This window comes from Pinus tabuliformis, chromosome 5_2 (assembly GCF_031772625.1).
Source record: "Pinus tabuliformis cultivar Carrire ecotype Pingquan chromosome 5_2, CPIR1, whole genome shotgun sequence".
In the NCBI taxonomy this organism is placed as follows: domain Eukaryota; kingdom Viridiplantae; phylum Streptophyta; class Pinopsida; order Pinales; family Pinaceae; genus Pinus; species Pinus tabuliformis.
The window spans coordinates 1116229137-1116244177 of record NC_142306.1 but is presented as its reverse complement, the minus strand read 5'-3'; positions in this window follow the sequence as shown (position 1 = coordinate 1116244177).

The following is a 15041-nucleotide window of genomic DNA, read 5'->3' as shown; positions in this document are numbered from 1 at the left end:
ACCTTTTTTCCTTTTTTTCCTTTTTGGTGAAAATATGAATGCTAATTCTTCTTGGTGGTATCGCAGGTGGGTTAGAGATGGTTGTGAAATTTTATATGAATTTAGAGGCAAGTAAGGGTCTTGTCCTATCTTTCTAGATACTTTTTCCACAAATCGGCCTCAAAACAAGCGACTACAGGTTGTCCTACAGGATGTCCTAATGCTCCTATAGGATCTGGTCCTGTATTCCTACAAAATCAACCCAAAAGAAATAGGATTAATTTGGAAGGTGGTATAGGGCTTAGGGAAGGTGAACGATGGAAGAAATAAGGCAAGGGAGTGGCTAGGACTTCCTCTGAACTCAAACCAAAGTTTGTAAGATGGTTGGATTTGCTCAACAAACATGGAAAGTTGTTCTCGTGGAATGATAAATTGGTTGATGGACTTAGTCGCTCTTGGTGATCATGTATGGATGAGGTTAGGCTGGGAATTCTAACATGATATATACACTATTGAAACTCCTGCAATACACATATCACTCGCATTTACCCATGAATCATGTCAAACAAGAAAAACTTCCAATCAACATAAGAAAAGATAATTCGATTATTTAATTGCCTAGTTCATGCATGGAAGTATTTGTAGAAATTTCTGAAGCACCATGAGTTATAATGAAAATATGGAGATATCAGAGACAAAAACTGAAACCTATTCTTAAAACTAAGAAGATCCTGGCCTAATTAGCAGAAAACCCTAGATTCCATAAGAAATCATAATTCTGTCTTTTTAGGGCTGAATAGGAGTTTTTCCTCAAACCATGGTCCTTGAAGGGAGGAGTGAGGCCAAATCCACATGCTATCAACCTTTTTGGTATTCCTTTATCTCTCTAAAGCTACTACTAAAGCTATGCACAAATGGAAGAAAACTAATCAAATTCACCACTACTTGCAATGAAACAATGCTAAAATAAATTCAACAATTAATATATGAAATAAACTAAGCTTACAAGTACAATAAGAGGAACCTTTGCTGCTAGAGTTGGGCCCTAACCCAAGAGCTTCAACCCTCTGAGTCAACTCAGTGTTGGATCAAGGAAATGCTCATTCTCATTATCATATCAAAAAATTACATAACAGTGTTTTTCCACAATCCTTTTACTCGAATATTCTTAGTGCTCTTACATAAAAAGCCTAAATCCTATTGAGGCTCTAGGCCTCGTTATTTATACAACTAAAGTCTCCAATAACTTCATTCAATCTAGGGAGGCTTCGCTCCTAAACTCAAGATGAACTGGTTCTTAACTATCACTGGCTCGGCTACCCATGATCTCCATGACTCGGTTGCTTGCAACTCCGAGCTAGTGTGATTTGATTGAGGGATATTCGAAGGAGTGAGGATTTAATGAGGAAGATGCATCTCCTATAATCTCTCCTTCTTGTCTCATTCAATTTCCTGCACCTTAATTAGCTAAAATTTCCATGATTTTCTCCAAAAAACCTGTAATCAATGCACATTAGACCACTAAACATAACATCTTAGTTTTACTCATCTCATTAAGCAAAAATAAGTAAAACTTGTAAGGAATTATGAGAAGAGTTGATTTTAGTAATCTTGGAGGTGTATTGAGGTCCATATAGTTACCCAATGATGAGGCTCATCACTCTAAATATTAAAAGATCACTTAATCATAATTCCTTATAAATCCTCTTATACATGAAAAAACTTTTTGTCTATATCAGTCCTTAATTGGTTTTAAAGATAAAGTAGGGGGATTCTACAATTTAGCCTTTTAATATACTCATTTGTCATAGGTAGAGTCACTTTTTCCAGGAAGCGTTCATAGCCTTAACAGGGTTACCTTTTAACCATCCATGATTCAGAATCCCATCCATTTAAGAGTGCAATCTTTAGAGATAATTTCAAAAGTATAGGTATATTTCATTTTTTATTTGTTTACTTTTATTTTGATAATTTTTTAGCAATAGCTAAAAGCCATCATCCTAGTTTTGTGACTAGAAAGTGACAATGCCATTCATTGGTTGTAATTGAATTGAACAAGTTGTCTTGTGATGACACTCCTTGTCTTATAATGAAAATAATCATAAGCCATTACCCTGGTTTGATATTCAGTATTCGTAATGTGAGTCTATCATTTCCCTATGATCATGGTAAGTAGACTCATGATGAGACCCCTTATCTTTTAAGTTTTATATATTTTTGAATTACACTCTAAAAAAATTGAAGTTAATGGATGAGGAGAATCATTTGCTCCTTAAGAGTTTTGGATGACAATTTTAGAGTTAGAGATGTTTAGTTGTAAATAGTATTTACTTTGTTAAAGATAAAATTTCTTTACTGATGATAGAATAAAAGGATTTTATAAAGTTTGAGGCTTCAAATAATTTATGACTTCAATTGAGAAAGAAAATTTCATATTTTATGATTCTTATCTAATTTTTGAAGTTGTAATCACTTCCTTAAGAATTCCTACTTTCAAAGTGAAAGATCATAAAATGTTTTTAAGAGATTATAATGTAAATCCAAAAGTATGATATTTAACATTATTTTCTAACATAACTAAAAATGTAAATGCGATAATGTTACAATAGAAGATATTATCTTCTAAGATAAATTCTTTTTCAAAATAAGCCCATTGACAAGAAGAGAATCTATCTTTCGTGATAAATATTGCAATATGAGTATTGATTGGCCTATTTGTTTAGAAATTTGAAATGATCCAAGCCACATTTTCTAGAATTTAGTATGCTCTCCTTTTTCCTCATGTGCCTTGTCCCATTTAAGGATGAGATCTCCAATTTGAAAATATTTTGGTGTAACATAACTTGCATCAAAAGAAGATTTGAGTAATTGTTGATGGTGAGCATGTAAAAGCTTGGATTGTTCTCTTTCTTATTCTAATTTAAGGATCAAAGACCTACCAGTTCTTAAGATTATCAGGGATGGCTGGCCTGTGCCTAATCTCAGCAGTGTACTAGTGATTGGGCTAGAAAGGCAACTTGCAGGTACTGGCAAACATAGCTAGGCTATGAGCTTGCATATTATGTTTTCTAGGAATAGTTGCAAGCTGGGTTTCTAAAAAAGTGTTAAGGATTTGTATGAATGTCCCTCTGTAATATCCCAATCTGGGATCTCTGGTTATGTAAGCTCCTTTTATCTGTTTAACTATCAGTTCAGAATCTCTCATGATTGATACCCTTATAGCTCCTAATCTTTTGACTAACTTGAGGCTTAGCAAAAGTGCCTCATATTCTGCCATATTGTTTGTACATTTGAAATTCAACCTATAGGCATGTCCTTCTGCATGATCATTGTTTGGTCAATTTATTGTGTTCTAAATTGCTATTTAAAATGTCAATGCGGGATTCGTAAACTGATGAAGTGAAGTGTACTATATGTAGAAGATAACCATTTCATTAGTCTTTTGTCATTTTTGAGTTTTTTAGTTTGTTTTTGGATTTATCTTTCCCTAATGTGTGATGGCGAAAATTAAAGTTAAGTATGGATGGTAATGGTGATTTCTACAGTTATTTTCCCAAACTTAAAAGTGTTCAAAAAGAAAGCTTTAAAACAACTGTAATGAAATCAATTCTTAAGAGGAAGTAAATGTATCAAACAGTGAACTAATGACAATGGCCCAGTATCCTTGCTGTTGAATGAAAAAGAAAGTAAAAACTAAACTTAAAGCAACTCAAACTAAAAGCAAAGCAACTAATTCACACTACTTCAACTCTTCTGATCCTTTACCCTTCAGCTCAATCTACCTTGTGGGAAGCAATCATGAACAAGTTAAGCAATATGATATCTAAATGGTAAGAAATTAAATTTCATAAAGGAAACTAATCACACTACTTCAACTCTTCTGATCCTTTACCCTTCAGCTCAATCTACCTTGTGGGAAGAAATCATGAACAAGTTTAAGAAATATGATATCTAAATGGCAAGAAATTAAATTGCATAAAGGAAACTAATCACACTACTTCAACTCTTCTGATCCTTTACCCTTCAGCTCAATCTACCTTATGGGAAGTAATCATGAATAAGTTAAGCAATATGATAACTAAATCATACTACAATAAATAATATTCTGATTCCTTACTAATAGAGTCACTTGACTATAGAAAGAAACCATAAACAAATGAGTAGTATGATGTCTAAGTAGCAAAAAATAAATAAGAAAAACACAATTTGAAAAAGGACAGTGCTGGAATTAAACTTCAGAAAATGAAAATTAGCAGGAAGGAAAAGATGATCTCATATGTCAATAGTTATCAAAAAGATAAAAATTCGCCCAGGCTGCCTAAGAAAACCTGTAGAAAAGCATTGATCAGCTGACAGCTATAAGAAAACAGAAGTGAAAATGTAAACAACAGTGAATTAAAAACATCAAAACAACATGTTATATACAAGCTAATGATTATGAAAACAAAAATTAAAATCAAATGAAAACTATATAGGGCTTTAGTGCGCAGGGGCCCTCTGCCACCTCAGCCAGTCAACGAACAGTCACAAGAATGAACTCAGGAAAGTAGTCTTCTCATGTATTAAAGTAGCAAAAAAATATATAAAACAAAGTACAATGGGGTGATAATAGCAACAATTCAAAAATTACATCGCAAAAAGCTTCTACACAACGTTCATCAATGCATTATTTATAATGAAAAAGTGCTGAAACTAACTAACTGAATCCTATGCTATTAACTACGTTGCCAGAGACACGTAGATCTCCTCAGCCGAGATCTAGCATAACGGTCATCATGTCTATTAAATCTTCGGAGTGGTAGCTGTTGGATTCAAGTTACGGGGATGATCTCCAAGTGTTCCAATGTCTCCATGGGCTAAGGACTGTGCCACGTAAACTTTCACATGCTTAAAACAGAGACGTGCCACCGCTAAATTCCTTGGTTGGCTTTGCCTTTGACCCTTGTTGACCGTGACCTTCTATGGATGATTTGGCTGATCTGAAGGGACACGTTCCATGTACCCGTCACCTGTAGCTTGCCCATGTGGCTCATTTCTTCATAGGACACCTGTAGCATAGCCTTTAACAAAATGGTTGCAGAATCTTGTGATGGCTGCGGAAACCTGTGCTGGCTGTGGAAACTGACAAGTTTTCACAGCTACCTGAAAAAAATCTAAACCAAACAACAGTCATAAGCATAGTTAGAGAACCATGTCAGAAGCTCTTTTTATACTATAATGCAATGATTTAACAGCTTGATGGATGAAGTAAGTGGAAAAAGAAGGCTGAGAGGGTGTATAGGAAGGTGCAGGTTTGAGGCTCAACAATCATTCTCTAAGTTATAGACCCATACACCTGCCCTTGCACCTAGTTTGTTTACTGAACCATCAAATTCTAAATGCCATAAAATTTCATGTTCATAATTTGTATCTGGGGTAGTGTAGTCTTTCTTAGCTAAGGTTTTAGGATTTTCTTCATCATCTAATTTTTCTTTGTCATCAGATATCTCTTGAATTTGAACAGTTGACCTTTCTTCTTTTTTAATTTCTTTTGGTTTTGTTGCTAAATCTTTAAAATTATCAATTTCTAGATTTATTTCAGCATTATATAGAATAAAGGAATCCATATCAGAATTTACTGAATAGATGGGAAAGTTTTGAGGCTTCTCATGACTACTCACTACATATTTCAATAATGTTTCTCTATATAACTTCTTTGGTTCTCCAAAAATGGATATGGTAGCATATGAAATGTCTAATTGTATAGATCCCTGAAGTTTGGCACCACAAGATCTGGACAACAACATGCCATACTTGTGTGGAATGTCCGCTACCACTATGTCCATAAGTATAGTTTTTGCAGGGTTGAACCAATGAAACACATAAATCCTTTATAAGACCCAAACATCTTACTTGACTGGAATCAAAGGAAAATAAATCCTTATAGGGTCTAGTGACGTCTAGGTTTAGTTTCTCCATTACAGACTTGGGCATGAGGTTGTGAGAAGCACCAAAGTCAAACATAGCATTATGCAAAATCTTATCATGAATATTGAGACTGACATAGAAAGGCGGTATCCCTCCTTCCAGTGGTTTCCCGTTTACTTCAGGGCCAAAAATCAACTGGGGATGGTCATCAAAGAGATTTACAGAATCTGCATTTTCAATGATATTTAATGATTTGTTTATTTGAGACCTATAAACATCATGTTTTTCCAGTTATGTCAAAGGAACCGAAATTTTAAGCTTGGCTATCTCTGCTCCTAGATTAAAGGGCATGATTGTTTTGTCAGTTTAAACCTTTGAGTTTCTGGCAGAAATGTGTTCTACGTTTTCTTCTATTCCAGGATTTGAAACATCCTTTGCTGATTTCTATGATGTGATCTTTTGAGGTTCTTCCATTGTTTCCTTGGAGGGAATTGAAGTGGAAAGTTGTTCATTGTTGGGCTGGGTGTTAGACACATCTTCTATGATGGGACTGGAAGGGTTTTGATTAGTTCTTGAAAGGATCTGAAGCGTTTTTGTCACTGGAACTGTTTTACCCTTTTTAGGTTGATTAGGAGTTGTTTTCTGGTTTGTTTAAGGGTTATCAGTACTTTTTCTACTTCTCAAGTTATACTGCTTGTGCACCTCAAAGATGGCAAAGTAATACCCCTGTCTGAAATTAAATGATTCTCATGTCCGAGTCTGAAATTGCTAGAGTATATGAGACTCTTGATCACCCTAAGCTAGGAATACATCTTCTTCCTCCTCTAGACCCATTAAATTTATCTGAGTGTCTTGCTCAGGGTCTTCTGATTGAGAGGCTTCTACATGGTTTTCCTGGAATGGTGGTCTGATATTCTAGTCAGGAATATTCTTACCAGTGTTTTGATTTTGATTTTTCCTAAATTTGGATTTCTCCCTGAATTGGCTTGCTGACGATCCCAAGGAGATTTCCTCTCAATTTTATCAACTCTATCTATCAATTTGTCCATTCCCTTAACAATAGCATCAAGCTTTTGTTCAAAGGGTGAACGTTCATCTTTTGTAGGTATTCTTCTCTCGTTTCTAGCTTTAGCTCATTTAGAAAGTAGATGGGCCTCAGCACTTATAGCTACGCTTTGCATTTCTTCCAATGTGGGGGGATTTCTATCTCTCAACTGAAAATCCATGTCTCAATCAAATCCATCAGGAAATTTGATCAAGGCTAAACTAGGAGGGGGTATAAGGTCAAGTGGAATGGCACTATAAACACTATTAAATCTAGTGCAATAGTCCTGGACAGTTTCATGGGGTCCCCTTCTAAGGTTCTCATATTCAGATAAAATCTGAAGGGGGTCTTTCCTTTTTTCCCACTTCTTCAAGAATTGTTGGTAGAGAGTTCGTAGGCTGTCTGTACTATTGGGTGTTAAGGCTCTAAACCAAGTTCTAACTTCTCCAGAGAAACTTTGAACAAAAATTCTCATTTGAACATCAACAGTGTCTATCTCATATATTTCAAAGTAATCAATCATCTTTTTAGTGTGTTGCTGAGCAGTGTAGGTTCCAGTGCCATCAAAGGTGATAATCTTACTCTGATAATCTTGAGGCATTGCACCTAGGTTAGCAGGTACCATCAGGGGAGCATATCTGTTGGCCATGATTCTAGGTTGGGTAGTAGTATGAATGGGAGTTGGGGTACCAAGAGGTGTCTGGGTTATGTAAGAAGAAATGGAGGTATTGGTAGGGTGTTGAGTGATGATTGATTGAAGGGGAAGTGAGGGAATGAAGGGAGAAGTGGAATGGAATTTGGAAGAGGGAGGGAATAATGATGAACTAGCAAAAAGTGAGGTGGTTTCAGAAAATTCAGGTATGCTTTCAGTAGTAAGGGATGACTAAGAAGAGTTTTGCAAATACTGATCAATTGACAAATTGGCTCTTTGGATTTCAAGTTCTCTGAGAAATTCCGGATCTTAGACTAGATCTAATAATTCACTATCAGATGAGGTTCTAAACAGAGAGAGTTCGAAGTGTTCATCAAAATGAAGATCTTCTAGGGAAATCAGTTGAACAGGACATGAATGGGATCTGTACAATGGTCAAGGGCTAACAGAACATTCTTATCTTCTGATGATTCTAGGAATCAGGTTAGGATTCTCAAACATAGGTGGTGGATTGGGATCAGGATTAGCCCTAGTGTAACGAGTCCTTTTTGAAGCCAAATTTCAATTTTTTATGAATTTTCTTATATAAACTTTCCAAAATAACTTCTAAAATCCTCTAAGATGCTTTCAAATCAAACTTTTCAGTTTCTTAAAGGTTTATTTCAACTAAGGAATTGTTCGTTCCCCAGTATGGTCACCACTATGTTATCACTCATATTTTGCTTAGAAGTTATGGGAAGAAGGAAAGGGGTCCGAGGTAACCACAAACCAATCTCTTAAGTATAGAATCTAGCCAATCTATACTCAGAGAGGGATCTCTCTTTATGATTTAGCTATATTTGAAAAGATTTTAGGCTAGTTATAAATGTTCTGGGTTGTTTTGTTTGAGAGTGGTGGAATTCTGAAACAAATGGGCAAACTAGGCTTCAGGCCATTGGGCTATGGATTCAATCAGGGATATTTCACCAGATTAAGTCAAATTGTTGAGGTATGAGTCCAACAGGCAGGATAACAGAGTAAAAAAAAATTCAGGGCTTGAATGGACGATATTTTTGTTCAAACAAGAGGGCAATTAAGAATCCTCAAGTTAGGATTAGAAAGAAGACGGGAAGATAGGTCAACCAGCATAAGGCAATTAAGAATCCTATACCAAGGACTTATTAAAGAAAACTACAGGAATATAGGAGCAATTAAGAATTCCTTTACTGAAATAGTTTAGAAGAAAACATGTAAATGGCATACTGTTGATAACAGAGAGCAATGAAGCTAATTCTGATATACTTTGACAATTTTACCATTTAGATTAGAGATGCATGAAACATTGAAACATGTAGAAAACACATAAATCAAAAGGATAGAATACTTATTTGCTATTAGACTGCACATGAATCTAATGAAATGTCCTCAACTTTTATTCCTTTTCCAGCAAAAATCCAGACTTGAGTACAAAAGCTTTTTCCACTTGATATAGTATAGAGTTCCAGAAATTTTATAGAATCCACACTTAATACTTTGAATGGAGAAGTATTTATACAAAAATTTACATAAAAAATATCTCATAACTATATGAGATTTATTCTAGGAGTACAAAATATCTTTTACAAAAATATAGAGGCAGATGATCTCAAATATAGAAACAGATAGTAAACTGATTGTTACTGTCCCCCTTTTTGTTGAAGGAGCTGGAGGCTTTTATACAGATTTGTTTCTTGTTGTTGCTTCAGTAAATCTGTGCTTGATTTTGATTTACTTTTTCTCTATTGATACTCTTTCACATATTTCTGATACACTTTACTTGTCCACCAGCTTTCATCTTTTTTACCAAACTCTACTGTGGTAAATACTTTTGTTTACCTTGGTGCTACCATAGTAATTTAAAGGATGTTTGTCATGTTAGCCCACCAGTCTTCCTTTGGTATTTTCGTCCTTATCAACTTCTTGTAAATTTCATCAGCCTCAGTATATTTCACAAAATTAGGCTGGACTATGAATAAGTGCTTTACTTCATGTTTAATGAAGAAGAGGTTCTCTAAACCATCGTAAAGCACTTTTCCTGTGGGTGGCGCCTTTGCTGAGGATGAACTAGCTTGACTTTCGGGTTGCTGATGTAGTTAGTCAATGTAGTCTATCTAAACCATTAGCCTATCATCGATGACTAAAGGGCTTGGGAGTCCTTTGCTCCTTAAGGTGTCAAGCTTATGAACTCGTCTATATCTTCCTACATACTTTGACGTCTTTGCTCCAAGCCTTGCATTAAGTTCCTTTTTGTCAGAACTTTCTTGAGTTTGAGGATAGTAGTAGTCCTATCCTCAATGTCAAATTGCTTCAAATGTTGCCTGCTTTTACTGTTTAGAAAATTTATCAACTGGACTACCTCTTCAGGTTTTCCACCCAGTTCTTGTCTGGTCTCATGAATTGCTTCAAGAGCAAGCTTAACCAAATCAATTTGTTCAAAAATAATTTGAATGGATGACCAAATATCATTGATGGAATCAATGATATTGGTCCACAATATTTTCCTGATCTCTCCTAAAGGCCTTTCAAATGTCAAGTCCTTCTCTATTGTCTTGATTTGTTCAGCCATGCCTTTGTTTTTTCTTTTCTCCTCTACATAATTGATCTTTGAAAGATCATACTTTTGCTCCAAGGTAGTAAATTTCTCTTTTACCTTTTGTAGCTCTGTTAGTTGGAGCTTCATTTCTTCCATTGACTTAATTAAGTCCTTTGTGCTCTATGTTGATGTACCTGCCTATATTGTACCTGTTTCTTCCACTGGTGTGGCTATTGCCAAAGGAATGCTTGGTGCTAAAACGGTTGCCAAAGTGGAAGGGACTGTTGTGGAAACTATTGGCACTACAGTTCGAGGCTGGGAGGTTGATTCACTTTTCCCTGACTGCAACATTTTCTCTAATTCTTGCTTAGTTTCCTTTAATTTCTCATTCAACTTATGGATCAATTCCATAAGTTCCTCATCATTATTTTTCTCAATAACCTTAGCAGTTTGAGGGTGTATGAGGGGTGGCAATTTCAGTTGTTTTCTAAGTGCAACTATATCTTCATTTTTCTTCTTGATTAAGCTTTTTTCTACCTTAACATCCTTTGGGTCATGACCCAACTCAATTACTAATTCTTCCAATGATTTTATTCTATTGTCTTTAGCTTGTGATGAGACTTTTTCTAGCTGAAATTGAGCTGTGGTGTTGCTCAATGAATTTTGCAACCTATGAGCCATCATTGCTTTGTTGGTTAGTGTTGAGTAGACCATCTCACCCTTTTGCTTATGAAGCTCAATCTGATCGATTGGGGGGATGTCCTTAGCTAAAACTTCAAAATCAGTTTTAAGATAATCAGCCAAGGATTTTGGCTACTGCACTGTGGGCTTTAGGAAACTCATCTGCATTTTACCCTCTTTGATGTCAAAGGCTGACATCAGTTTGGTCTGGTTTGTGAGGGCCATTTTTAAGTATTGAGAATAGGCTTGGGCCTTCAGTTTCTCATTCTTTGTTTTTATCTCCTTGTATTTCCCCTTTCCATCTATTATCTTCTTTGAAGAAGACCTGAAAGATGATACTTTTGTGTTGGGTTGCCTTTCCAGTTCTTGCCTGTGTGAACTAGAGGGTGTCCCACCTGTTGGGAAAGTCTGCAAGCTGTCTATTTCTTCCTTCCTTGTGCTCTCTGTAGTCTCTCCAATGAACTCTTCCTCCGAATAAGGATTCAACCTTTGCCTCTTAGAAAAGGGTTGATCTGTGGGTCTTCTAGAAGGGGTAGCTACTTCCCTTTCCCTTTTCAAGTTCCTTTCCTCATTTAGAGGAGTTTGCAGTACTGGAGGATCACCCATGTTTGTTTGTGATGGTAGTGGATATGGTGGAGTCAATTCTCCCAAGATTTTAGGTTTCTCTGATTCCTCTGGCTATTCTAGTGTTTCTGGTTCTGATGTAGGGGCACTTGTTTCTTGAGTTTGTCTCTGTGAAGGCTCTATTGTGGGAGCACTATGTTCCAGTGTTGGCCTTTGGGAAGAATCTGCAATTACCTGTACAAAGGAGTCCAGGTCAAGTCTCTTCTCCAAATATGTCATCACGTTTTCTACTTCAACCTCATCACTATCTTGTTCTATCAATGTTCCTTCCCTCCATCCATTTAAATTGGCATATTGTTCTATTTCAGGAATTCTGTGATGGAGGTAGGGTGACAACTTGTGTTTCATACTTCTATCATAGATGAAACTATGAGGATCATATGGCCAGATAAACCTCTTTTTCAACCTCATTCTTTCAAGTATTTCTTTGGCTTCTTACCCTGCTTTCCTATTGTTGCACACAAATCGGCCTAAGTGGTCTTTGATCCTCAGTTGGCCTTTCTTTTTTGCTTTCATGAAGTGGATTTGATCAGAGTTGATTATTTGCCTATAGTACTCCAGGGCAAATAATCTCATGGGTACATACTTAGGAAATTTGAATGGAGGTAGTTCACACCCATAGACTCTGATTTCAGTATGATTCTGGTACAAGTATCAGTCACCTATCCTATACTGCTTTGATAACTGAAGGATTCTTTTGATTTTATCACTTATTCTAGGAGGGGGACATCCTATCAGCATGGTAGTTATAGATGGACAAATTTATCAATGAAAGCTATATATGAATAGGGAGAAGAGGGTGAGTAATGAAAAATAGAGGTCCAGAAAATGACTGACTTAGGGTTACCTTTGGTATCAAGCTTATGCACAGAGAATGGGAATTTGTCAGTTTGGTAGTAAAGGAAGAGGTGATACAGGACTGTAGAATACTTGAACACTCTCTCATTCTCTAGCCTCATGAATTGGTTGTGGATTTTTTCAGCTATGAATGCAGCATAGTCATATTTGGCAACAGGAGGCTGACCAGGGGTGAAGATAGTCATGAAAGCTAGGGTCGATTCATCAACAAACTCACTAGTATTGAAACCCATAATGTCAGAAACCATATTAACAATATCTTTTCCCATATCAGTGAAGAAACATGTTAGGTAGGGAGGGGGATCTTTGGGTATATGATTCTTATCCATGAAAGTATGGCAAATATGGTTGAGTTTAGAACCAGACATTTTGGTGGATTTTTCTAGTAATTCTGCAATGGAAATGGGGGTGAGGTTCTGGCTAGGCTGAAGCTACAGCATTTCGTTAATTGAATCAACAGTAATTGTAAACAGGACTGACTATTCTAGGGACATTACGACTTTGAGGTTAGGATTATAATTGGCATGACATTGATGGATAATTTCTGAGAAAATGTGCACAGAAGGGAATAGGTACTTTGGGAGATTTGATTCCCAAAGTCCTATGGTATCATAATTGTTCAGGTAATTGTCTTGGCATTGAAAATATACTTTCAGGGGGAATTTATCAATTTGAAGGTATTTTATTTGGAAATCTTTATCTGCTAAGGGAAGGTAGTCCAAGTCCCTATGAGGAGTAGTGATTGGCGCTACATTGAGGGTCACGGGGGTTTCCATCCCTGGTTCTTGTGTCCAGGATGAAACTGGGACTTTCAACGAAATTGTTTGAAATAGAGGTGCCTGGGAAGTTTTGAACTAAGCTTAGCAACTCAATTATACTAAAAACTTTTGGTTTTAAAGCAATTTCAGAGGAATTTTAGTATACGACAGGGTTTCCGAGAGAAGATCTGGTAAATACCTGTTCTTGGGCAACTGGCTATGATGTTCACATTCCCAGGATGCACACAGTGCACTAGAGTGACGTTGAAAGGCAGCGTTCAAGGTAGTTGAGAGTTTGGGGACTAACTGGTTGATTTTGGATATACTGTGTGCATGCATGGAATTGTTCTAGATAAAGGATGAAGAATAGATTACACTTGTTTTTTATGCAAAGTCAATATTTTGGCAGGTTAGTGACAAAGACAGATGGTGTCAACTTTATGATGTGACATTTTGTCGTTTATGGGGGGCACTAAGCGGGTTTCATCGCACCGCTTATGGGAGATTAGTGGTATTGAGGGTGGGCCACACGATTCCATTCGTCAATTGACATGTAGCATCGAAGATTTTTGGAAAACCGCTCATATCATGCATTTAACATCCAGCCAAAGGGCCCATGTGATATGAGCAATAGACATTGGTTCTGAGAGATCTGATAGGACAATGGTCGAGGATGGGAAATTACTGATGGTTAATGGAGGGGGTCCCGATGTTAATAAAGGATTAAATTACATCGGGGGCGATGTGATTGGTCTAAATTTATTAATTAATCCTGATTATTTAATTAATCCTTTATTTAGCATGGGAGGGGTCAGGGTTCTTAATTAGTCATGGGTTGACTAATTAATCCAATTTATCAGATTTTATTAAGGTTATTTTGCAACCATGGGGTAGGATATATTATTGGGATTTTAATAGTAATACGGGTAAGGGGTAGTTTGTTTTCGGGAATTAAATAATAATACTAATTAGTGGTTAATATGACTTTGTAGGATATGAATATGCGCTAAGTTAAAATGTTTCTGAAAGCATTCCATCATACAACATTCATGACTTAGGCTAATATGAGGGTTTTGAGACATAAAAATGTTTTAATTTCCCTAAGTAAAATAGGATTTTACTTAGGAAAAGATTTATCAAGGGAATGAATGATTTTATGGAAGGGTAAATGTTGATGAAGGGGATATAAGTACTTTAGGTATTTCAAATTATTGGGCTAAGGGTCCGATCCCTCCAAAAGTCAGAGAAATGCTCTGAGCTCCTCTAACTTGTTATAGATACCTTTAGCACTTAAGCGAGATTAGTGAATTTTTTAGGAAAAATGGAGTAAGGAAGTTAATTAATTTGACTTTGGTTCCTTGATGTGCTATCTTCAATGTGAGTTATGCTTTGTCTAAGTGATGAAAGAAAAATATTTAAGCATTAAACTTAACCATTCACCACACATGTATTCTGCAACCATCATCTACTTACCCTACCTACTTTATCCTAGCATTTTCACTCCTTTATTAGGGTGCACTTAGACTGGCAAACCCTTTTCAAACTTTTTTTTCTTTTACATAGTGATATCTATGTAAATCTAACCTTATTACATCCAAGGGCTTAGATTAAACTGTTGAGCTCCTTTTATTCACTCTACTTATCTACTTATCTGCCAAGATTAAATTTTTTGGTTGATTTTATTCTCTATCTCTATAAACACGAAATTGAAAACATGGAATAACCAAGTTTAAACTATGTGGCTACCATGGATTGTGGCATAGGTGACAAGCTGCACACAACCTTTATTACACAAAGTAAAGCAATGGCATTTGGACTTGAACACTTTCATGGTCTTTTATTTTTGTTGGGGTTCATTTTCTTTCATTTTTTTGACCTTTTATTTATTCTTCTTGCCCTTTGATTTTTCTTTTAGGGCATACCCTCTTTAAATTTTTTAATTTTTTTGCTGTTTTTTTTACAAATATGGAAAAAATTTGCAACAAG